The sequence below is a fragment of the Amborella trichopoda genome, chromosome 5 (genome assembly GCF_054954075.1).
Source record: "Amborella trichopoda isolate Santa Cruz 75 chromosome 5, AtrichopodaSantaCruz75HAP2 v2.0, whole genome shotgun sequence".
Lineage (NCBI taxonomy): Eukaryota > Viridiplantae > Streptophyta > Magnoliopsida > Amborellales > Amborellaceae > Amborella > Amborella trichopoda.
This window is the reverse complement of record NC_142340.1, coordinates 28549920-28575847: the sequence shown is the minus strand read 5'-3', so window position 1 is coordinate 28575847 and position 25928 is coordinate 28549920. Positions and strand designations below refer to the sequence as shown.

General features: G+C 41.0%; 1 long non-coding RNA gene across 1 annotated transcript; it reads left to right on the top strand.

Moving 5' to 3' along the window:
• The first annotated feature begins 243 nt into the window (after nucleotides 1-243).
• Nucleotides 244-25928, top strand: LOC148782038 (uncharacterized). The gene is made up of 2 exons (XR_016055327.1): nucleotides 244-449; nucleotides 25695-25928. It is a non-coding gene; the product is annotated as an uncharacterized LOC148782038 (long non-coding RNA).

Sequence of the window (25928 nt, the reverse complement as noted above, 5' to 3'; positions counted from 1 at the left end):
TTCCAAGCTCAAGATTGGCTTAGCCTGATCACTGTGGCTTCTACTTCAAAAATAAACTACGCTGTTTGCTTGTCTGAATACTATATTCTGTAAGATTATCTGACTGTAATAGTGCTATGAAAGTAATGCTATGTTAACTGATTTTGATTCTTTTACATGGCCTTCATGTGCACTCTGATATGTGACCTTACTCTGTAAGACAAAATACAATTTTTTATGAACTATGAGTGTGTTAACGTGTATATATTGATAGTAAGGAATGCAAGGGTGGTGATATGCTTATTGGGCTTTCAGTTCATTCCATCTTAATTTCATAATTGTAGAGTGAAGGTGGTGGCAGCTGTGCTTAAGGTGAGTGGCGGTTTTTGAGGGCCTGAGGCCTGAAATCAAGAAGTTTGAAAAGCCGTCTTTCGAAGACTTCAGCAGTATATTTGGGTGATTTCAATGATGTAATGTATTCCTCATTTTGTGTATCTTTTGGTCTAGTAGTACTTTAATGATCTTGTAAAGACTTTAATTTATGAAGAAATGAATTGGCTGTACTTTTTGGAATGATAATTGTTGAATGTATGGATTTATTTTAGTTTTCTTTCGTGGTTTGCTGTCGATTTCATGTTTCATGCATTGAGCCACTCCCACCTAAGTGACAATCGTGACCTCCGGTCGCGATCCCGCACTCTGTCGCCCTCCGACAATGGTCATGGAGTGGGGTCATGACAATTATGGTATCAGAGCAGCCTGGATAGGATTCTTTGCCTAGGGAGCTTAGAAGTGTCTTTAGAATAGTTTTTGTAGAATAGCAGTTGAATGTTTGTGTCTTAGGTTGAAGATGTCGAGGACAAGGGCTAGCAATGCCAGCGCTAGTAACGAAAATACTGATGCCCTCGGAGAGTTGGTCAGGGCCTTGGGGGCCATGACACAGATGATGAAGGAAGCTGTGCCAGCCACATCTAACCCTACCCCTAATTGGAATGATAGTGGTTTATTAGAAAAGTTTAAGAGGTTGGATCCTCCGACCTTCTTGGGGACTGGGGAAGTAGAAAAGGATGATAGTTGGAGGAGATAGGTAGAGAAGATATTCAATGCTTTAAACTACACTGATGAACGTAAAGTGAGATTGGGAACTTTCATGCTTGAAGGGGTTGCTGAATACTAGTGGGGCTCGGTAGAACAATCTTGGGGAAGATTTGGGACTGAGATGACCTAAGAAAATTTCCTAGAAGTCTTCAATGAAAAGTACATTCTTGATTCTGTGAGGGAAAGGAAGGAAGTGGAGTTTATCGAGCTGCAACAAGAGAACTTAACTGTGGAGCATTACGCAGCTAAATTTGCTGAGTTGTCAAAGTATGCACCACACATCATTAATCCCGAGGGGTGGAAAGCTAGAAAGTTCGAACGAGGCCTTAGGCCGAAAATAAGGAAGGGAGTGGTATTAGCCAATTAAAAGACCTTTTCCTCTTGAAAGGGAAGATGAAGAATCCCGAGTGGGAGAAGACTGGAAGATGAGATCAGCCCAGTATGGAAACTCGAGGAGGAAAGCTCGACTACCACTGAAGAGGAACTTTCGGGTTAGAGAAAATCAGAGAGGCAAGAATAATTTGAGAACATTGTCGGACGATGTAAGAGAAAATCAGTGCCCGATATGCTTGCATTGTGGGAAGGATAATCACTCGGCGGCTAATTGCCGAAGGAAGACGGAGGCATGCTTCAAATGTGGCAAGCTGGGCCACCAGATTAAAGACTGCCCAGTAAGGGGCCCTGAAGACCGATCAAAGACTCAAGGTCGGGTAGTTGCTCTTACCGAGCACAAAGCCAAGGATTCAACTTCAGTCATCCGAGGTACGCTCTCCATTTGTGGCATTGAAGCAAAAATTCTGATTGATCTTGGATCTACACACTCTTTTGTTGCACCTCACTTTGGATGCCACATAAATGCTATACCTTCTTTGCATGCCTGAATTTTGGTACTATGCACACCATTGGGAGGATCTATAGAAACTGATATTGTTTATAAACATTGTGGGGTTTTACTTGAAGGGTGTGAACTGCATATAGATTTTTTATTGTTAAATATCCACGATTTTGATGTTATTTTTGGCAGGGACCGGCTATCCACGCATCATGCTACTATAAATTGTCGTGGTAGGACTGTAACTTTAGATTCCCAAACTAGCCTGGGTTGAACTTTATTTGCATCAAGGATGTTCCTCCTCTGTATTTTTTTTCAGCTATTCGGGCTTCCCATTTACTGACTAAATATTGTGTTGGGTATCTAGCATACATAGAGGAAAATCAAGATGACCGATCTAAGTTAGAAGAGATATCGGTGGTGAGAGAATATCCGGAGGTCTTTCTCGAGGAGTTAACCTTTATGCCCCCAATCAGAGAAATAGAATTTGAGATAAATGTAATTCCTAGTGCCGTTCCTACCTCTAAAGCCCTTTATAGAAAATCATGTACCCCTTGCCAAAAATTGATGACCTTTTTTATCAACTCCAAGGGGCCCAAGTATTCTCTAAGATCGACCTTCGGTCGGGTTATCATCAGCTGCAAATAACGGAAGAAGAACTATTTAAGACTGCACTTAGGACTCGTTAGTGTTGCTACGAGTTATTAGTAATGCCCTTTGGGCTGACTAATGGCCTTGCCGTTTTTATGGATTTGATGAATCGAGTGTTTAGCCCCTTTTTGGATGAATTTGTGGTGGTTTTTGTAGATGACATTCTGGTGTATTCCAAGAATCTAGAAGTGCGTGAACAACATTTGAGGATGGTCCTCCAAACTCTAAACATGGAGAAGTTATATGCTAAACTGGGGAAAAGCGAGTTTTGGCTCTCAAGTGTGGTCTTCCTCGGGCATGTTATTTTTAAGGATGGCGTCGCAATTGACAGAAGTCTGTAGTATTTTGCGTCTGACCTAGATAGAGGTAAAACTTAAATGGACAGATGACTCTGAAAAGAGTTTCCAAGAATTAAAGAAGAGATTGACTACTGCCCCAATACTAACCCTGCCCGAGGAAAATGAAGGTTTTGTAATCTATACTGATGCTTCCCATACGAGATTGGGTTGTGTATTAATGCAGCAAGAGAAAGTTATTGCTTATGCCTCTAGAAAGTTAAAGACACATGGGCAAAATTACCCAATTCATGACTTAAAGCGCGCGGCTGTGGTTTTTGCCTTAAAAATTTGGAGACATTATCTCTATGGAACCCTGTTCAAGATATTTACAGATCATAAGAGCCTCAAGTATTTATTTTCTCAAAAAGAATTGAATATGAAACAAAGGAGATAGATGGATCTACTGAATGATTATGATTGCACCATCAATTACCAACAGGGCAAGACAAATGTAGTCGCTGACACTTTGAGTTGGAAACCCTCAATATCAGTGGCACATTTGATGGTCTGAGAAAAGATATTGATAGAGGATGCGGTGGAGTGGTGTCCGATCTTACTCTCTAGTTCCAAGGAAGGAATAACTGCAAGTATAAGGGTGGAGCCTCAACTCTTTCAACATATCAAGGTAACCCAAAAGGCACACCCTTAGCTGAGTAAAATTCTGGGAGACTAAAGACAAGAAGGAGAAGGAGATTTTTCTATTAGTAGTGATGATTTGTTAAGATTTAGAGAACGGGTGTGCGTCACAATATAAAAAGTGCTATTCTAGAGGAACCGTACCACTCCTGTTATACTGTGCACCCATGAAGCACAAAAATGTTCCAAGATTTAAAAAAGACATTACATGAAGAAACATGTGGCACAATTTGTTTCTAATTGTTTGACCTTTCAGTAAGTGAAGGTCGAGCATCAAAGACCGGGTGGACTGTTGCAAACCTTACTTGTGTCAGAATGGGTATGGGAACACATCACCATGGACTTTGTGTCCGGTTTGCCAAGATCAGGATTGGGTCATCGCAGTTTTTGGCTTATTGTGGACCAATTCACTAGGGCTGCACATTTCTTACCAGTTCGCACTGCTTATTCCCTTGATAAACTGGCTCAGCTGTAGGTTAAGGAAATAGTAAGGCTGCATGGAGTATCTGTTCGCATTGTGTTCGAGTGGGACTCTAGATTTACTTCGAGATTTTGGAGCAGTCTACAATCAGCTTTAGAGACAAGACTTACTTTCAGTTCTACCTTTTACCACCAGACCGATGGATAGTCATAGAGGATTGTTCAGATCTAAGAGGATATGATGAGAGCCTTTGATACTGACTTAAAAGGAAATTGGGACGATCACCTACCCTTAGTAGAATTTTCGTACAATCAACAGTTTCCAGGCCAGTATTCGGTTGACACCTTTTGAAACATTATATGGAAGAAAGTGCAGATCACCCGTGTGTTGGAATGAAGTAGGTCTTGTCTCTAAAGTGTTGGAATCAAGAATGTACTTTTCATTGAAGACTTCTAGGAAATTTTCCCAGGTCATCTCAGTCCCAAATCTTCCCCAAGATTGTTCTACCGAGCCCCACCAGTATTCAGCAACCCCTTCAAGCATGAAAGTTCCCAATATCACTTTACGTTCATCAGTGTAGTTTAAAGCATTGAATATCTTCTCTACCTATCTCCTCCAACTATCATCCTTTTCTACTTCCCCAGTCCCCAAGAAGGTCGGAGGATCCAATCAGCTTTAGAGACAAGACTTACTTTCAGTTCTACCTTTTACCACCAGACTTACTTTCAGTTCTACCTTATATGAACCCTGATTATGTTATATGAACTCTGATTCTGCTGTATGAACGCTGATTCTAACCGCTACACAATGGATCCTCCATTGGTAGTGAGCCCTCTGATTCTGTAAGTGTGAGCATGGACTAGCCACACAATGATATATATGTGATATTCTGTCGGACTTGGTAAGTGTGAGCATGTAATTGCCACATGATCCTTCCCTGGCCCCTGATGATAGGAAGGGAGCTAGGCTCTGATTACACATGGGAGGGTCGCAACTCCCACGTTTCTGGGCACTTTCCATCAGATCCCCTTTGGTAGTGTAACATCATCTAGTGGTGAGAGAGTATGAGGGCAGTATCTTGCATTGCCTTAGCCTATCAAAAATCCAAAAGCGCGCTGGGGATGTGTGCATGCGTACGGACATTTCGAAGTGGGACTTCTACTTGTCATTGTCCTCCCTCTAGAATGAGGGTAGAAGTCCCAGGCTCAGGATTGGCTTAACCTGATCACTGTGGCTTCTACTTTGGGAGTTAACTACTCTGTTTCGCTTGTCTGAATTCTATATTCTGTAAGATTATCTAACATTAATGGTGATATTGAAGTAATGCTATGTTAACTAATTTTGATTCTTTTACATGGCCTTCATGTGCACTCTAATAGGTGACCTCTGTAAGACAAAATACGATTTTTGATGATCTATGAGCATGTTAACGTGTATATATTGATAGTAAGGAATGCAAGGGTAGTGATCTACTTATTGGGCTTTTAGTTCATTCGATCTTAATTTCATAACTGTAGAGTAAAGGGTGGTGGCAGCTGTGCTTAAGGTGGGTGGTAGTTTTTGAGGGCCTGAGGCCTGAAATCAAGAGGTTTGAAAAGCTGTCTTTCGAAGACTTCAGCAGTATATTTGGGGGATTTCGGTGATATGATGTATTCTTGATTTTGTGAATCTTTTGGGCCAGTAGCGCTTTAATGATCTTGTAAAGACTTTAATTGGGGAAGAAATGAATTGGCTGTACTTTTTGGAATGATAATTGTTGAATGTATGGATTTATTTTAGTTTTCTTTCGTGGTTTGCTCTCGATTTCATGTTTCATGCGTTGAGCCACTCCCACCTAAGTGACAATCGTGACCTCCGATCGCGATCTGGCACTCTGTCACCCTCTGGCAACGGTCAAGGAGCGGGGTCTTGACAATTATGATATTTTAGCAGCCAGGATATGATTCTTTGCCTAGGTAGCTTAGAAGTGTCTTTAGAATAGTTTGGGTAGAATAGTAGTTAAATGTTTGTGCCTTAGGTTGAAGATGCCGAGGACGAGGGCTAACAATGCCAGCTCTAGTAACGGAAATACTGATGCCATCGGAGAGTTGGTGAGGGCCTCTGGGGCCATGACACAGATGATGAAGGACCAGCCACATTTAGCCCTACCCTTGATTCGAATGATAGTGGGTTATTAGAAATGTTTAGGAGGTTGGATCCTCCGACCTTCTTGGGGATTGGGGAAGTAGAAAAGGCTGAGAGATGAGGAGATAGATAGAGAAGATATTCAAAGCTTTAAACTGCACTGATGAACGTAAAGTGAGATTGGGCACTTTCATGCTTGAAGGGGATAGAATACTGGTGGGGCTTGGTAGAACAATCTTGGGGAAGATCTGAGATTGAGATGACCCGGGAAACTTTCCTAGAAGTCTTCAATGAAAAGTACTCTCCTGATTCTTTGAGGGAAAGGAAAGAAGTGGAGTTTATCGAGCTGCAATAAGAGAACTTAACAATGGAGCAATACGCAGCTAAATTTGCTGAGTTGTCGAAGTTTTCTCCACACATCATTAATATTGAGGGGTGGAAAGCTAGAAAGTTTGGAAGAGGCCTCAGGCCAAAATAAGGAAAGGAGTGGTATTAGCCAATTAAAAGACCTTTTCCTCTTGGAAGGGAGGATGAAGAATCCCGAGTGAGGAGACTGGAAGATGAGATTTGCCCAGTATAGAAACTCGAGGAGGAAAGCTCGACTACCATTGAAGAGGAACTTTCGGGGAAGAGAAAATCAGAGAGGCAAGAATATTTTGACAACATTGCCGAATGATGTAAGAGAAAATTGGTGCCCGATATGCTTGCATTGTGTGAAGGACAATCACTCGACGGCTGATTGCCGAAGGAAGATGGGGGCATGCTTCAAATGTGGCAAGTCGGGCCACCAGATTAGAGACTGGCCTGTAAGGGGGACCTGACGACCAATCAAAGACTCAAGGTCGAGTATTTGCTTTTACCGAGCATGAAGCCAAGGCATCAACTTCAGTCATCCGAGGTATGCTCTCCATTTTTGACATCGAAGCAAAAATCTTGATTGATCTTGGATCTACACACTCTTTTGTTGCACCTCACTTTGCATGCCACATAAATGCTATACCTTATTTGCTTGCCTTGATTTTGGTAGTATACACACCTATGGGAAGATCTATAAATACTGATATTGTTTATAAACATTGTGGGGTTTTACTTGAAGGGTGTGAACTGCATATAGATTTGATATTGTTAGATACCCAAGACTTCGATGTTATTTTGGGCATAGACCGGCTATCCATGCATCATGCCACTGTAAATTTTCTTGGTAAGACTGTAACCTTTTGATGCCCAAATCAGCCTGAGTTGAACTTTATTGGAATCAAGGATGTTCCTCCTCTCTATTTTTTTTCGGCTATTCAGGCTTCCCATCTACTGACTGAAAGTATTGTTGGGTACCTTGCTTACATAGTGGAAAATCAAGTTGACCGATCTAAGTTATAAGAGATATCGGTGGTGAGAGAATATCCGGAGGTCTTTCCCTAGGAGTTAGCCTTTAAGCCCCCAATCAGAGAAATAGAAATGAGATAAATGTAATTCCTAGTGTCGTTTCTACATCTAAAGCCCTTTATAGAATGGCCCTAGCAGAACTGAAGGAGTTAAAAGAGAATTTACAAGAGTTACTGGAGAAGGATTTTATTCGACCTAGTGCATCACCCTGGGGTGCGCCTGTCTTATTTGTTAAAAATAAGGATGGGCTTTTAAGGCTATGTATAGACTATCGGCAGCTGAAAGGTACCCCTTGCTAAGAATTGATGACCTTTTTGATCAACTCCAAGGGGCCCAAGTATTTTCCAAGATCGACCTTCTGTCGGGTTACCATCAGCTGCGAATCAAGGAGGAAGATGTATCTAAGACTGCATTCATGACTTCTTATGGTCACTACGAGTTATTAGTAATGCCCTTCGGGCTAACTAATGCCCCGACCGTTTTTATAAATTTGATGAGTATAGTGTTTAGACCCTTTTTGAATGACTTTGTGGTGGTTTTTATAGATGACATTCTGGTGTATTCCAAGAATCTGGAAGAGCAAGAACAACATTTGAGGATAGTCCTCCACACTCTAAAAACGGAGAAGTTATATGCTAAAATGGGGAAAAGCGAGTTTTGGCTCTCAAGTGTGGTCTTCCTTGGGCATGTTATTCTTAAGGATGGCATCGCAATTGACCCTTGTAAGGTTGAAGCCGTGCTTAAGTAGGGAAGACCGACAAATGTGACAAAAGTCTGTAATTTCCTGGGTCTGACTGGTTATTATAGGAGTTTTGTAGAAGCTTATTCAAAGATACCACTTTCCTTGACCCTCCTGACCCAGAAAGAGGTAAAACTCATATGGACAGATGACTGTGAAAGGAGTTTCCGAGAATTAAAGAAGTGATTGACTACGGCCTCAATACTAACCCTGCCTGAGGGAAATGAAGGTTTTATAATATATACAGGTGCTTCCCATAAGGGATTGGATTGTGTATTAATGCACCAAGAGAAAGTTATAGCTTATGTCTCTAGACAGTTAAATCCACATGAGCAAAATTACCCAATTCATGACTTAGAGCTCGCGGCTGTGGTTTTTGCCTTGAAGATTTGGAGACATTATCTCTATGAAACCCTGTTCAAGATATTTACAGATTATAAGAGCCTCAAGTATTTATTTTCTCAAAAGGAATTGAATAAACAAAGGAGATGGATGGATCTACTGAATGATTATGATTGCACAATCAATTACCAACCGGGCAAGACAAATGTAGTCCCCGGCACTTTGAGTCGGAAACCCTCAATATCAGTGGCACATTTGACAGTCTGAAAATTGATATTGATAGAGGATGCGGTGGAGTGGCGTCCGACCTTACCCTTTAGTTCCAAGGAAGGAATAACTACAAGTATAAGGGTGGAGCCTCAACTCTTTCAACATATCAAGGTACCCCAAAAGGCACACCCTCAGCTGAGTAAAATTCTGGGACACTTAAGACAGGAAGGAGGACGAGATTTTTCTATTAGTAGTGATGATTTGTTAAGATTGACATAACGGGTGTGCGTCCCAAGTGATGACAATATAAAAAGAGCTATTCTAGAGGAAGCGTACCACTCTCGTTATACTGTGCACCCATGAAGCGCAAAAATGTACGAAGATTTAACGAAGACAATATGGTGGAATAATATGAAGAAATATGTGGCACAATTTGTTTCTAAATGTTTGACCTGTCAGTAAGTGAAGGTCGAGCATCAAAGACTGGGTGGACTGTTGCAACCCTTACTTGTGCGAGAATGGATGTGGGAACACATCACCATGGACTTTGTGTCCGGTTTACCAAGATCAGGATTGGGTCAAGACAGTTTTTTGGTTATTGTGGACCAATTCACTAGGGCTGCACATTTCTTACGAGTCCGCACTGCTTCTTCCCTTGATAAACAGACTCAGCTGTATGTTAAGGAAATAGTAAGGTTGCATGGAGTACCCGTCAGCATTGTGTTTGAGAGAGAATATAGATTTACTTAAAGATTTTGGAGCAGTCTATAATCAGCTTTGGAGAGAAGACTTACTTTCAGTACTGCCTTTCACCACCAGACTGATGGACAGTCAAAGAGGACCACTCAATTCTAAGAGGATATGTTGAGAGCCTGTGTTACTGACTTCAAAGGAATTTGGGACCATCACCTACCCTTAGTAGAATTTTCATACAATCAACAGTTTCTAGGCCAGTATTCAGTTGACAGCTTTTCAAGCATTAAATGGAAGAAAGTGCAGATCACCGGTGTGCTAGAATGAAGTCGGCGTATGGAGACACTTAGGGTAGAAAAATTGTTCAAGTAACATCAGAGAAAAGATCCCCAATTCGAGAAAGGCAAAAAATATCTCAGAGTCAGCAAAAGAGTTATGTCGATAATCATCAAAGGGATCTTGAAGTTGAAGTAGGAGAACGTGTATTCTTAAGAGTGTCGCCAACAAAAGGAATTATGAGATTTGGTAAGAAAGGGAAGCTAAGTCCGTGATTCATTGGACGTTTTGAAATATTAGAAGGAATTGGAGTAGAGGCATACCAACTAGCCCTACCGCCCGAGTTGGCTAATATTCATGGTAGTTTCCACGTTTCATTATTAAAAAAGTATCAATCTGATCTGTCCCATATCTTAAAGTATGAGCCAATCCCTATCAAGGAGGATTTAACTTATGTGGAACAGCCAATTGAGATTTTAGACAAAAGGGTTCCAGGTTTGCGCAACAAAAAGATTCCCCTAGTTCAGGTTTTATGGTAGTATCATTGAAGAGAAGAATCAACGTGGGAGCGAGAAGATGAAATTCGGGCACTATACCCCCATTTATAGTGAGCCCTTTTGATTCTGTAAGTGTGAGCATAGACTAGCCACACAATGATATATATGTGATATTCTGTCAGACTCTGTAAGTGTGAGCATGGAAGTGCCATATGAGCCTTCCTTGGCTCCTGATGATAGGAAAAGAGCTAGGCTCTAATTACATTTGGGAGGGTCGCACCCCCCATGATATCGAGGCAGTATCCATCGGGACCCTTTTGATAGTGTAATGTTCTCTAGTGGTGAGAGAGTATGAGGGTAGTATCTTGCAAGGTCTCAGCCTATCAAAAACCTCAAAGCGTGCTGGGGATGTGTGCGTGAGTAAGGACATTACGAAGTAGGACTTCTAGTTGTCATTGTCCTCCCTCCTGGATAAGGGTAGAAGTCCCAAGCTCAGGATTGGCTTAGCCTGATCACTGTGGCTTCTACTTCGAGAGTTAACTACTTTGTTTTGCTTGTCAGAATTCTATATTCTGTAAGATTATCTGACTGTAATGGTGATATGATAGTAATGCTCTGTTAACTGATTTGATTCTTTTACATGGCCTTCATGTGCACTCTGATATGTGACCTTACTCTGTAAGACAAAATACGATTTTTGATGAACTATGAGCATATTAACGTGTACATACTGATTGTCGAGAATGCAAGGGTAGTGATCTGCTTACTAGGCTTTTAGCTCATTCCATCTTAATTTCATAACTGTAGAGTGAAGGGTGGTGGCAGCTGTGCTTGGCAATTTTTGAGGCCTGGAAGCCTGAAATCAAGAAGTTTGAAAAGCTGTCTTTCGAAGACTTCTACAGTATGTTTGGGTGATTTTAGTAATACGATGTATTCCTCTTTTTGTGTGCCTTTTGAGCCAGTAGTGCTTTAGTGATCTTGTAAAGACTAATTTGAGAAGAAATGAATTGGCTGTACTTTTTTTATTGGTAATTGTTGGATGTATGCATTTATTTAAGTTTTCTTTCGTGCTTTGATCTCGATTTCATGTTTCATGCATTGAGCCACTCCCACCTGAGTGACAATCATGACCTCCGGTCGCGATCCCACGCTCTGTCTTTCTTTGGAAGGGGTCAGGGTGCGGGTTCATGACAGTTATGGTATCAGAATAGCCTGGATAGGATTCTTGGCCTAGGGAGCTTAGAAGTGTCTTTAGAATAGTTTGGGTAGAATAGTAACTGAACATTTTTATCTTAGGTTGAAGATGCTGAGGAAGAGGGCTAATAATGCTTGCTCCAGTAACAGAAATACTGATGCCCTGGGAGAGTTGTTCAGGACCTTGGGGTCCACGACACAGATGATGAAGGAAGCTATGCCAGCCCCATCTACCCCTTCCCCTGATTCGAATGATAGTGGTTTATTAGAAAAGTCCAGGAGGTTGGCTCCTCCGATGTTCTTGGGGCTTGGGGGAGTAAAAAAGGTTGCGAGTTGGACAAATAAAGAAGATATTCAAAGCTTTAAACTGCACTGATAAACAGAATGTGAGATTGGGCACTTTCATTCTTGAAGGGGACGCTGAATACTTGTGGGGCTCGGTAGAACAATCTTGGGAAAGATATAACCTAGGAAAATTTCCTAGAAGTCTTTAATGAAAAGTACTTTCTTGATTCTATGAGGGATAGGAAAGAAGTGGAGTTTATCGAGCTGCAACAAAGGAATTTAACTGTGGAGCAGTACGCTGCTAAATTTTTTGAGTTATTGAAGTATGCCCCACACATCATTAATACTGAGGTGTGGAAGGCTAGAAAGTTCAAAAGAGGCCTCAGGCTGGAAATATGGAAGGGAGTGGTATTAGCCAATTTAAAGACCTTTTCCCCTTTAGTGGATCTGGCCATGAGGATAAAAAAGGAAGATGAAGAATCCCGAGTGGGAGAGACTGGAAGATGAGGCCATCCCAGTATGGAAACTCGGGGAGGAAAGCTCGACTACCACTGAAGAGGGACTTTCGGGGAAGAGAAAATCAGAGAGGCAAGAATATCTTGAGAACATTGCTGGGAGATGTAAGAGAAAATCGGCGCTCGATATGCCTGCACTGTGGGAAGGATAATCACTTAGTAGCTGATTGCCAAAAGAAGACGGGGGCCAGCTCCAGATGTGGCAAGCCAAGCCACCAGATTAGAGACTGCCCAGTAAGGGGACTTGAGGACCGATCAAAGACTCAAGGTCGGGTGTTTGCACTTATCGAGCACGAAGCCAAGCATCAACTTTAGTCGTCCGAGGTACGCTCTCCGTTTGTAGCAGTGAAGCAAAAATCTTGATTGATCCTTAATCTACACACTCTTTTGTTGCCTCACTCTTGTTTATAGCGCAGAATCGATCGATCTAACGATGTAGATCTTTCATATTGGACACTTTCAACTGATAAAAAATAAATGAAAAAGCAATGGTAGAGAAAGTGGGAACAATCAAATTTAGATTTTAGATCAGATCTTCTCATAAACGAGCAGATCTGCTCTCAGATCTGTGGCGGAGCCAGCGTAATCCGAAGCATTTTAAGACAAAATTTTTAATTAGAATGAATCGTTACCAGATCAAATAAAATAAATACAATAAAAGAAAAGAGGTAATGAAGGAGAAGAAAATACCGAACCGGGGGCGATGGATCAGGCTTCCCGAGCCTTCGAGGGCTCGCCCGTATCAGAACCGGTTCCTTTTTCCCTTGTGGTCCAGATGTCGATCAACAAGTCTCTGGTAGTAATAGGGTGGTTGTGCCTTAGAAATGGTTTAGATCTAGGTTTGTTGAGCCCTAGGTCTAGGTTTACTTACGCTTAAGATGAGGGTTAGGGTTTTCTCAGGGAAGTTCTCTATACTCTCCTAGGGTTTCTCTTCCGGCCTAATGTTTCTAAAAGTCTTGTCTCTCTCCAACCCTCTCGTTTTTCATCCTTTTATGGTCACCCAAAGTGAGTTCATCTGAACAAGGGATTTGTTGGGGCAGAGTTATCCCGTAACCAACAAATCCCTTGGTAAAACCAATCTTTTATTTTTTTTAAAATTTGGATTTGACCGTTACGAATAGGTCAAGTGGCCAAATCACCCACAAGATAATCCTAAAAACATGAAAAATGATAAAAACGCAGTTGAGGAAAAACTGGTCTGGGCGGCACGCCCCACGTCTCTCAAGTCAAAACTTGTCAAAATTAAAATTTTTCTTTCCAAGTGTGTTCCTTAGCCTCTTGTAAAGCTACCAGAAAAAATTTGGGTAAAAAACGAGTCTTTTACTATTTTTAATGAGTTTTTTGGTAAAATAGGGCATTTGCAAGATGACTTGGGCGATGCACCCTCTATCGTCAGGGCGGCACACCCCGTGTCCCCCAAACCAAAAGTTATCTAAATTGATGTTTTTCAATTTTGGTGTCTTCCTCAGCCTCTTTTGAATATCTGAAAAAACCTTTGGGTCAAAACAGATTTGTTTACTATTTTTAATGGTTGTTTTCGTAAAACAGCGTATTTAGTGGATTCTAGGTTAAAACAGTCATCTGTTGGGTTCGTGGCTGGCAAAATGGTTCCAACTCACTGGGTAAGTTGTGTGACCTATGGATTTTGGGTTTACTAGGCCAATTTGATCTTAAGGGTATAGAAAACCATGTAACTTGCTCAATTTAAAGCGAATGTCTACAGTTGCCCCTCTTTGGCAGTCCTTGTCCTTCGAGGGACATGAGAGTGGTAAAGAAGTATACATGCTGTCGTTACCTATCCTTCGAGGGGTAGGCAACAGTAGACTCTCTGATGCTCACTCCCTATCCTTTGAGGGACAGGTAAGTAGCAACAGTAGACTTCCCAGTCCTTCGAGGGGCAGGAGAATGTCAAAGATGAATGTCATCCTGACGTCACGTGGGCAGATGGCACACCAACTATCCCTCCAAGTCATTGCAATCCCATGATCACCCACCTAGGGCATTTCCATCCTAAGGTTTTCGGCGTGAGGTGTCGGTGAGTTACACAAGCTTGAAACTCGAGGTGGATTTTACAGCCATGCCACTTGGCCTCAGGGATTTCTTAGTTTTAAAATTTTAAATCTGGCTATTTCTTTGATTTACTTAGGGGTTTCCTAAGGCTGTTTATAGGAAAAGGCTTTCTATAGGACGAGACTTGTTTGATCAATTTTGAGTAAAGAGGCGAGGCAGCAATGTGGTAATCGCGGCAACACGCTGTTCATCATATACGGATGTCCAAGCTCCTTTGTTTTTACAAGCTCTTTTAGAAATTTTGAAAGTAGGGGGAGATTTGAAATAGAACCCGAAGCAAGGACAGGTTACGATTTTAACAAAGAAATTAAAGTTTTTGAAAACACAAGACATATGGTGAAAATTTTGAAAAGAGAAAGATATTTCGAAAAGCAATGTTTGTTAGCAATTTTAACTCCTGCAACCATAGAGCCCTCGAAGCAGTTTAGCATCATGCAGCGATGGATGATATACCCGAACTACGTCATACGGGGATAGACAGTACCTGTCTCGACTATTTTATGTCGCACGAGTTTGACGTTGAACTGGATATACCCGACCTTTAGCGTCATACGTACCTTGGGTAACTGACATGATGACTTTCTTTGGTCGGGTTCTAGTGTCTAGGCTTAGGTAAGATATGAACTCGATGGCTAGGGTAGACTCAGCCTGACTCTAGGGGCAAAACCTTAACTAAGACCAAGGGTAAGACTAACCCAGAATCTAGACTTCTAGACTCAATGGGTTTTGGTTCAGACCGTAAACTAGGGTAAGCCTAGTCTAGCTCTAGAGGCAACTCTAAACTTAGACCTACGCTAGAACCTAGACTAAGATCTAGACTAGATGGGTGCGAGTCTCGGCTCGGACCAAGAATGGGTCTAGGTTAGGACCTAGGTGTGAGCTTGGTTCGGACTTGGACTGAGCTGGGTGCAAGCCTAAGCTTGGACCTAGAGGGTTTTAATGATCAAACTAGGTGTGGACCTGGAATGGATCAAAGATGAGCCAAGAACGAGCCTTCAGCTCTGACCAAGATGGGACCTAGGTTCAGACCTAGGTGTGAACCTGGTTCGAACCTTAGCTAGGCTGGGTAAAAGCCTGAACTTGGACCTAGAGTTCAGCTTGGATCAAAGGCTGGTCTGAGCTGAGATCTAAGATTAACCAATCAGAAATAAGCAAGCAAGCACACAAAAGCATTTGACCTAGTAAAGTACTATAGGTAGCCTTGGCTTGAGAGTGGGTTCCTAACTACTGAAATGCGGCTAAGCTGATATAGGTCCCTGCATAGGTCCTAGCCTCTTGTTATAGGATTTTTTCAGGTCCTACTATACGCGGAGTTGCCTCGAGGCAAAGGATTACGGAGGGGCGATCACAGTTAAAGTTATGTGGATCCCAACCGCCTCGACTCTCAATGCTAGGTTCCCCTCATGTCGTTAACGTGAATTTTGGGGGTTTTCGAAAATTTTTTTTTCTGGTTTTTTGGGATTACTGGTCGGTGTGTGCTAGAGTGCGTAAAGAAGCACGCAAAGGAAAATAAAATCAAGCACACATGCACACAATAAGAAAGAAAACAAGTGAGCGCTCAATGCTGATCGCTGCTAGTGATGCGCACTTCGAGGCAAAACTCGCTCGAGACACAATATAGATGGAGGGGTGAGGAACCCCTAAGATTGTATAGTCAAAGCAGTGAAACCAGGTACAGTTTATGCTAAGTTGAGCGTGACCCGAGTCCAGGATGACTCGAACAATACATGGTTCATGGAGGGCACAAGCAGCGCTCGATGTATATTTATCCTTTTTTATTTTTTATTTTTGAAGTTTTTTATCTCCTTTTTAACTTTGATGAAATACAGTTAGACTAAGCATGGTGAAATCAGGGAAAAATAGTTTCAGCCAAAATTAATAAACGAAAATAACAAAAAGAAAAATTCAGGAGCAGGACAGACTTATCTGAAGAAAAATGATTTTTTTTATATTTTTAAAAAATTTAATTTAAGCCAAACATTAGTGAACAAGCACAAGAAAGGCTCTCAAACTGGCCTGCAGAGTCCCAGAATTGTTTTGAGACCTTTGTGACAGGGCGGCACGGGTCGTGTCGCACCTGTAGGTTGGGCGGCATGGGTCGTGTTGCACCTGTAGGTTGGGTGGCATGGGTCGTGTCGCACCAATAGGTTGGGTGGCATGGGTCGTGTTGCCCAAAACAAAGTTTTTTTTTAATTTTTTTTTTCTTTTTTTATCTTATTGGTCTTGATGAAATCAGGCTACTAAAGCTTGCAGAAGCAGAAAAATATGAATTTTTGATGAAATAAAATTAAAACAAAGTGAAACAGAAGAACAACAAATAGAACAGACCTTTATCAAGAAAAATATTTGTTTGGTATTTTTAAAAATTTTATTTTGGTCTGAAATTTTTTGAGCAGTCACAAGAAAGTCCCAGGACCTAGCCTTCAAAATTTCAAAATTCTGAATTGGGCAATCTGGAGAACCAGAAAGAGTGTCACCCTGAACCTGGGCGGTATGACCCATGTCTCCTGGGCGGCACGCCTTGTGTTGCTTGGGTGGCACACCCTGTGTCGCCTGAGCACGCCTTGTGTCGCCCAAAAAGCTTATTTTTTTTATATTGTTTTTATATTGTTTTCTTGTAGATCTTGATAAAATAAGCTTACTATAAACTTGGAGAAACATCAAAGAAAATGCTACCTAGAACATTCCTGAAATATTTCAAATTATTCTGAGATTTTTGAAATTTTGATTCTCGAATCACGCTCGATCATGCCCCACGGTGGGCGCCAAACTGTTGATAACGCATAATCGATCGATCCAATGATATAGATCTCTCATATATGACACTTTAAACTGATAAAAAATAAATGAAAAGTAAATGGTAGAGAAAGTGGGAACAATCAAATTCAAATCTGAGATCAGATCTACCCAGAAACGAGCTTGTCTGCTCTCAGATATGTGGTGGAGCCAGCATGATCCGAAGCACTTCAAAACACAATTTTCAATCAGAATAAATGAAAGCCAAATCAAAATAAAATAAATACAATAAAATAAAAGAGGAAAAAAAAACACAGTTGGGGAAAAATGGGTCTGGGTGGCACAGGTCATGTCACCCTGGTGGCACGAGTCCTGACGCCAAAGGCTGGGCAGCATGAGTCGTGTCGCCTGGGTGGCACGCCCCATGTCGCCCAAACCAAAACTTGTCCAAATTGAAAATTTTCTTTTCAGGTGTGTTTCTTAACCTCTTGTGAAGCTACCAGAAAACATTTTGTGTCAAAAATGATTTTTTTACTATTTTTAATTGTTATTTTTGTAAAATAGGGCATTTATAGGATGACTTGGGCTAGACGCCCTGGTCTCCTTGGTGGCACGCCCCGTGACGCCCAAACCAAAACTTATCCAAATTGATGTTTTTCAATTTTGGTGTCTTCCTCGGCCTCTTATGACGCTCTAAGAGAATCTTTGGGTAAAAACATATTAGTTTACTATTTTTAATGATTTTTTTGTAAAACAACGCATTTACTAGATTTCGGGTCAAAATAGGCATTCGTTGGGTTCTGGGCTGATAGATTGGTTCCGGCTCACAAGGTAAGTTGTGTGACCTATGGATTTTGGGTTTACTAAGCCAATTTGATCCTAATGGTCTAAAAACACCGCAGAACTTGCCAGATTTAAAGCGGGTGTCTACAACTTTGCATGCCACATAAATGCTAGACCTTAGCTTGACTGGATTTTAGTAGTATGCACACCTATGGGAGGATCTATAGAAACTGATATTGTTTATAAACATTGTGGGGATTTAGTTGAAGGGTGTGAACTGCATATAGATTTGATGTTGGTAGATATCCAAGACTTCGATGTTATTTTGGGCATGGAATGACTATCCACACATCATGCTACTCTAAATTGTCGTGGTAAGACTGTAACCTTTAGACAACCAAACCAGCCTGAGTTGAACTTTATTGGCGTCAAGGATGTTCCTCATCTGCATTTTATTTCGACTATTCGGGCTTCCCGTTTGGTGACTAAAAGTTGTGTTGGTTATGTAGCTTACATAGTGGAAAATCGGGATGACCGGTCTAAGTTAGAAGAGATATCGATGGAGAGAGAATATCCGAAGGTCTTTCCTGAGGAGTTAACCTCTATGCCTCGAATCAGAGAAATATAATTTAAAATAAATGTGATTCCTGGTACCGTCCCTACCTCTAAAGCCCCTTATAGAATGGCCCTAGCAAAACTAAAGGCGTTAAAAGAGGAATTACAAGAGTTATTGGAGAAGGGTTTTATTTGACCTAGTGTGTGACCTTAGGGTGAGCCTAGAATTGACAATCTTTTTTATCAACTCCAAGAGGCCCATATATTCTCCAAGATCGACCTTCGGTTTGGTTACCATCAGCTGCGAATCAAGGAAGAATATGTATCTAAGACTACTTTCAGGACTCGTTATGATCACTACGAGTTCTTAGTAATGCCCTTTGGGCTGACTAATGCCCCAACTTTTTTTATGGATTTGATGAATAGAGTGCTTAGACCCTTTTAGGATGACTTTGTGGTGGTTTTTATAGATGACAATCAGGTATATTCCAAGAATCTAGAAGAGCATGAACAACATTTGACGATGGTCCTTTAAACTCTAAAAACGGAGAAGTTATATGCTAAACTGGGGAAAAGTGAGTTTTGGATCTCAAGTGTGATCTTCCTCGAGCATGTTATTTCAAAGGATGGACTCGCAGTTGACCCTTATAAAGTTGAAGCCGTGCTTCAATGGGAACGATCGACAAATGTGACAGAAGTATGCAGTTTTCTGGGTGTAGTCGCATATTACAGGTGTTTTGTAGAAGGTTTTTCAAAGATAGCACTTCCCCTGACCCGCTTGAACCAGAAAGGGGTAAAATTTGTATGGACAAATGACTGTGAGAAGAGTTTCCAAGAATTAAAGAAGAGATTGACTACGGCCCCAGTACTAACCTTGCGCAAAGGAAATGAAGGTTTCGTAATCTACATTGATTCTTCCCATAAGGGATTGGGGTGTGTATTAATGCAGCAAGAGAAAGTTATAGCATATGCCTCTAGACAATTAAAGTCGCACGAGCAAAATTACCCAATTCATGACTGAAAGCTCGTAGATGTGGTTTTTGCCTTGACAATTTGAAGATATTATCTCTATGGAACCCAGTTCAAGATATTTACATATCATAAGAGCCTCAAGTATTTATTTTCTCAAAAGGAATTGAATATGAGACAAAGGAGATGGATGGATCTATTAAATGATTATGATTGCACCATCAATTACCAACCGGGCAAGACAAATGTAGTCGCTGACTCTTTGAGTCGGAAACCCTCAATATTAGTGGCACATTTGATGGTCCAAGAAATGATACTGATAGAGGATGCGGTGGTGTGGCGCCCGACCTTACCGTCTAGTTTCAAGGAAGGAATAACTGCATGTATAAGGGTGGAACCTCAACTCTTTCAATAGATAAAGGTAACCCAAAAGGAAGACCCTCAGCTGAGCAAAATTCTGGAAGACTTAAGATGGGAAGGAGAAGGAGATTTTTCTGTCGGTAGTGATGATTTGTTAAGATCTAGAGAACGGGTGTGCGTCCCAAGTGATGAGAATATAAAAAGATCTATTCTAAAGGAAGCGCAGCACTCCCGTTATACTGTGAACCCAGGAAGCACAAAAATGTATGAAGATTTAAAGAAGACCTTCTGATGGAATAACATGAAGAAAGATGTGGCACAATTTGTTTCTAAATTTTTGACCTGTCAGCAAGTGAAGGCTGAGCACCAAAGACTGGCTGGACTGTTGCAACCCTAACCTGTGTCTGAATGGAAGTGGGAACACATCATCATGGACTTTGTATCTGGTTTGCCAAGATCGGGATGTTGTCACGACAATTTTGGGTTATTGTGGACCGATTGACTAAGGCTACATATTTCTTACCAGTCCGCACTACTTATACCCTTGATAAATTGGCTCAGCTGTATGTCAAGAAAATAGTAAGGCTGTATGTTAAGGAAATAGTAAGGCCGCATGGACTACCTATCAACATTGTGTCCGACAGGGACTCTAAATTTACTTCAAGATTTTAGAGCAGTCTACAATCAGCTTTGGGGATGAGACTTACTTTCAGTATTGCTTTTCACCCCCAGATTGATGGACAGTCAGAGAGGACCATTCAGATCTTTGAAGATATTTTGAGAGTCTGTGTTACTGACTTCAAAAGAAATTAGGACGATCACCTACCCTTAGTAAGAAAGTGCAGATCACCGGTGTGTTGGATTGAAGTTGACGAAGGAGACTCTTAAAGCCATAAATTGTTCAAGTAACATCAGAGAAAATCGCCCTAATTCGAGAAAGGCTTAAAGTAGCTCAGTGTCGGCAAGAGTTATACTGACAATCGCTGAAGGGACCTTGAATTTGAAGTAGGGAATCGGATATTCTTAAGAGTGTTGCCAACAAAAAAAATTATGAGATTTGGTAAGAAAGGGAAGCTAAGTTTGCGATTCATTGGACCTTTTGAAATATTAGAAAGATTCAGAGTCGCGACATACCAACTAGCCTTACCACACGAGTTGGCCATTATTCATGATGTTTTCCATGTTTCATTATTAAGAAAGTATCAGCCTGATCTGTCCCATGTCTTGAAGTATGAGTCAATCCCTATCAAGGAGGATTTAACTTATGTGGAGTAGCCAATTGAGATTCTAGATATAAGGGTTCAAGTTTTGCGTGACAAAAAGATTCCCTTAGTCTAGGTTTTATGGCAGTATCATTCACGAGAAGAATCAACATGGGAGCGAGAAGATGAAATTCGGGCACTGTACCCCTGTTTATTCGATTAACGATTTTGAGGACAAAACCCTTTTAAGGGGGGGATGATGTGATGATCCAAACTCTTCTAGGCCAGTTAGAATGCATGGTGGGTCAAGCAGAAAAGAAGGAGTTGCCTAGCACCGGTTGGGCAGCATTGGTTGGATTGTGCAGCACCGATTGGTCAGCGCCAGTTGCCTAGTGCTGACTGGCCCGCGTCGTTTGTCCAGCGTCGGCTATGTCTTTGACATGCATGAGTTGCAAGTGGCACTTGTATAATGCATACTGATGAGAGTGCCATTTGTCCAGATTTTGAGCCTCCATGGTGACACTTGGCCAGCCACCCCCAACCCATGAGTATTTAAGCCTCTGCTCTTACCCACGTTCCTCATTCTTACATCTCTCTCTCTAAGACACAAGTGCAAGAGTGACTTTATTAGCAGCCACTGTCGGGCAGGTGAGAGCTATGAGCAAAGGATTGAGGAGGCCCATTGTTAATTAAGTAAGTGGATCCATTACCCATGTATTATAGTCATGGGATTGCGTGGAAACTTAGGCATATGGATAAGCAATAGGAGTGTATGCAAAGTAGAAAAACCTTATGCCTCTTTCAATGAAAATTTGGGGTTTTTAGTCTATGATAATGATGAGTGTAAGAATGGAGTTGTGATTCTTAGATTATGTAAGAAATACATGTTATGTGTGTTCACATTATGAGAGAATGAATGTTATCGTGTTCTTCATCATAAAGTGATGGTTATGGAAGGCATTCTTGACACTTGCTAAATGAAACTATGAAATTCCAGGAATATGGGTATTCTTGAATGAGGATTTTGGACATTCAAATGGAGCCCGATTGACCTTACACTACCACCATTGGAATGATACACGAGCCTAGTAAAATGTTTGTTTTTTTCCACTGTTGAAATTCTTTACAAAAATGATGTTATATTTGAAATGAAAGGGTACATCACTGTGTACTGTTTTCCTTGATTTGTCATCAATAACCACTGTGTTCATGCATTTTAACTAATCAAACGACATCAATTTTTGGCCAAACCATAGCCATTTGAAAGATACTTGAATGGGTTAAAAGTTGCACGTAGAAAATATTTCGAAATTCTCTTTAGATTGAAAGTTACGCTTCATTTTATGAAGGTATGTCGCTGTGGACAGTTTTAGCAGAAGCACAGATTTAATGCCTTCGATATCACTGAATGTGACTGACTAAAAGGTATCCATTTTAGCCCAAACCCCCCAGCCATTGGAACTGGTTATGAGTCATATTTAATTTACTTGTTGAGTACTTTTCGAGGTTGCTTCTTGATTTTGAAACTGGAGTTTCAAAGATATGTCACTGCCTGAAATTTTAGTAAGTGCTGCATCGATACTCTGACTCTGTTATAAGAGCGTTGACTACTGTTATATGAACCCTGATTATGTTATATGAACTCTGATTCTATTGTATGTACTCTGATTCGGACTGCTACACAATGGATCCTCCATTGGCAGTGAGCCCTCTGATTCTGCAAGTGTGAGCATGGAGTAGCCACACAATGATATATATGTGATATTCTATCATACTCTGTAAGTGTGAGCATGGAATTGCCACATGATCCTTCCCTGGCTCTCGATGATAGTAAGGGAGCTAGGCTCTTATTACACTTGGGGGGGTTGCACCCCCAAGATTTCTGGGTACTATCCATCGGGACCCCTTTGGTAGTGTAACGTCCTCTAGTAGTGAGAGAAAATGAGGGCAGTATCTTGCAAGGCCTCGGCCTATCCAAAAACCCCAAAGTGCGCTGGGGATGTGCGCGTAAGTAAGGATATTACGAAGTGGGACTTCTACTTGTCATTATCCTCCCTCTTGAATGAGGGTAGAAGTCCTAAGCTCAGGATTGGCTTAGAGTGATCATTGTGGCTTCCACTTTAGGAGTTAACTACTATGTTCTGCTTGTCTGAATTCTATATTCTGTAAGATTATCTGACTGTAACGGTGATATGAAAGCAATGCTCAGTTAACTAGTTTTGATTCTTTTACATGGCCTTCATGCGCACTCTGATATGTGACCTTACTCTGTAAGACAAAATACGATTTCTGATGAACTATGGGCATGTTAACGTGTATATACTGATAGTCAAGAGTGCAAGGGTAGTGACTGTAGAGAGAAGGGTGGTGGCAGCTGTGCTTAAGGTGGGTGGCAGTTTTTGAGGGCCTGAAACTTGAAATCATGAAGTATGAAAAGCTATCTTTCGAAGAATTTCACAATATTTTTGGGTGATTTTAGTGATATGATGTATTCCTCATTTTGTGTATCTTTTGGGCCAGTAGTGCTTTAGAAATCTTGTGAAGACTTTAAGTTGGGAATAAATGAATTGGCTGTACTTTTTGGATTGATAATTGTTGGATGTATGGTTTTATTTTAGTTTTATTTCGTGGTTTTCTCTCGATTTCGTGTTTCATGCGTTGAGCCACTCCTACCTGAGTGACAATCTTGACAGTCACGATCCCACGCTTTGTTGCCCTCAAGCAGGGGTCAGGCTGCGGGGTCATGATAGTTATGGTATCAGAGCAGCCAGGATAGGATTCTTGGCCTAGGGAGCTTAGAAGTGTCTTTAGAGTAGTTTGGGTAGAATAGTAACTTGTTTTTGTCCTTGGTTGAAGATGCCGAGGATGAGGGCCAACAATGCCAGCTCTAGTAACGGAAATACTGATGCCCTCGGAGAGATGGTCAGGGACTTGGTGGCGATGACACAGATGATGAAGGAGGCTGTGCCAACCCCATCTACCCTTTCCCCTGATTCGAATGATAGTGGTTTACTAGAAAATTTTAGGAGGTTGGCTCCTCTGATCTTCTTGGGGCTTGGGGGAGTAGAAAATTTGGGGGTTTTTGTTCTATGATAATGATGAGTGTAAGAATGGAGCTGTGATTCTTAGATTATATAAAAAATGCATGTTATGTGTGATCACATTATGAGAGAATGAATGCTATCATGTTCTTCATTATTAAATGATTATGGAAGGCATTCTTGACACTTGCTAAATGAAACTATGAGATTCTAGGAATATGGGTGTTCTTAAATGAGGCTTTTGGACAGCCAAATGGAGTCCGATTGACCTTAAACTACCACCGTTGGAAAGATACACGAGCCTAATAAAATGTTTACTTTTTTCCACTGTTGAAATTCCTTACAAAAATGATGTTATTTTTCGAAATGGCAGGGTATGTCACTGTGGACTATTTTCCTGGATTTGTCATCAATAACCACTGTATTCATCGATTTTGACTAACCAAATGACATCCATTTTAGGCCAAACCACAGCCATTTGAAATATCCTTGAATGAATTAAAAGTTGCATGTCGAAAATATTTCAAAATTTGATTTATATTGAAAGTTATGCTTTGTTTTATAAATGTATATCGCTGTGGACAGTTTTAGCAAAAGCACAAATTTAATTCCTCCGATGTCACTGAATGTGACTGACTAAAAAGTATCCATTTAGCCCAAACCATGGCCATTGGAACCGATTATAAGTCATCTTTAATTCACTTGTTGAGCACTTTTCGAGGTTGCTTATTGATTTTGAAACATGGGTGGAATTTCAAAGATATGTCACTACCTGAAATTTTAGCAAGTGTGGCATCGATACTCTGACTCTGTTATATGAACTCTGACTCTCTTATATGAACTTTGATTTTATGAACTCTGACTCTATTATATGAACTCTGACTCTGTTATACAAACTATAATTCTTTTATATGAACTCTGACTCTGTTATATGAACTCTGACTCTGTTATATGAAATTTAAGTCTGTTATATGAACTCTGACTCTGTTATATAACTCTGATTGTATTATAAGAGCTTTGACTACTGTTATATGAACTCTGAATCTGTTATATGAACTCTGATTCTATTATATGAACTCTGATTCTATTACATGAACTCTGATTCTGTTGTATGAAATCTGATTCTGACCGCTACACAATGGATCCTCCATTGCTAGTGAACCCTCTGATTCTGTAAGTCTGAGCATGGACTTGCCACATGATCCTTCCCTGGCTCCCGATGACAGGAAGGGAGCTAGGCTCTGATTACACTTGGGAGGTCGCATCCATCGGGACCCCTTTGGTAGTGTAACATCCTCTAGTGGAGAGAGAGTATGAGGGCAGTGTCTTGCAAGGCCTCAGCCTATCAAAAACCCCAAAGCATGCTGGGGATGTGTGTGTACGTAAGGACATTACGAAATAGGACTTCTACTTGTCATTGTCCTCCCTCCTGAATGAGGGTAGAAGTCCCAAGCTCTGGATTAGCTTAACCTGATCATTGTGGCTTCTACTTCGGGAGTTAACTACTCTGTTCTGCTTGTCTGAATTTTGTATTCTGTAAGATTATCTGACTATAATGATGATATGCAAATAATGCTCTGTTAACTGATTTTGATTCTTTTATATGGCCTTCATGTGCACTTTGATATGTGACCTTACTCTGTAATACGATTTCTGATGAACTATGAGCATGTTAACGTGTATATACTGATAGTCAGGAATGTAAGGGTAGTGATCTGCTTACTGGGCTTTTAGCTTATTCCATCTTAATTTCATAATTGTACAGTGAAGGTTGGTGGCAGCTGTTCTTAAGGTGGGTGGCAGTGTTTGAGGGCCTGAAGCCTGAAATCAAGAAGTTTGAAAAGCTGTCTTCCGAAGACTTCCACAGTATGTTTGGGTGATTTCAATGATATGATGTATTCCTCATTTTGTGTATTTTTTGGGCCAGTTGCTCTTTAGCGATCTTGTAAAGACTTTAATTTGGGAAGAAATGAATTGGCTGTACTTTTTGGATTGATAA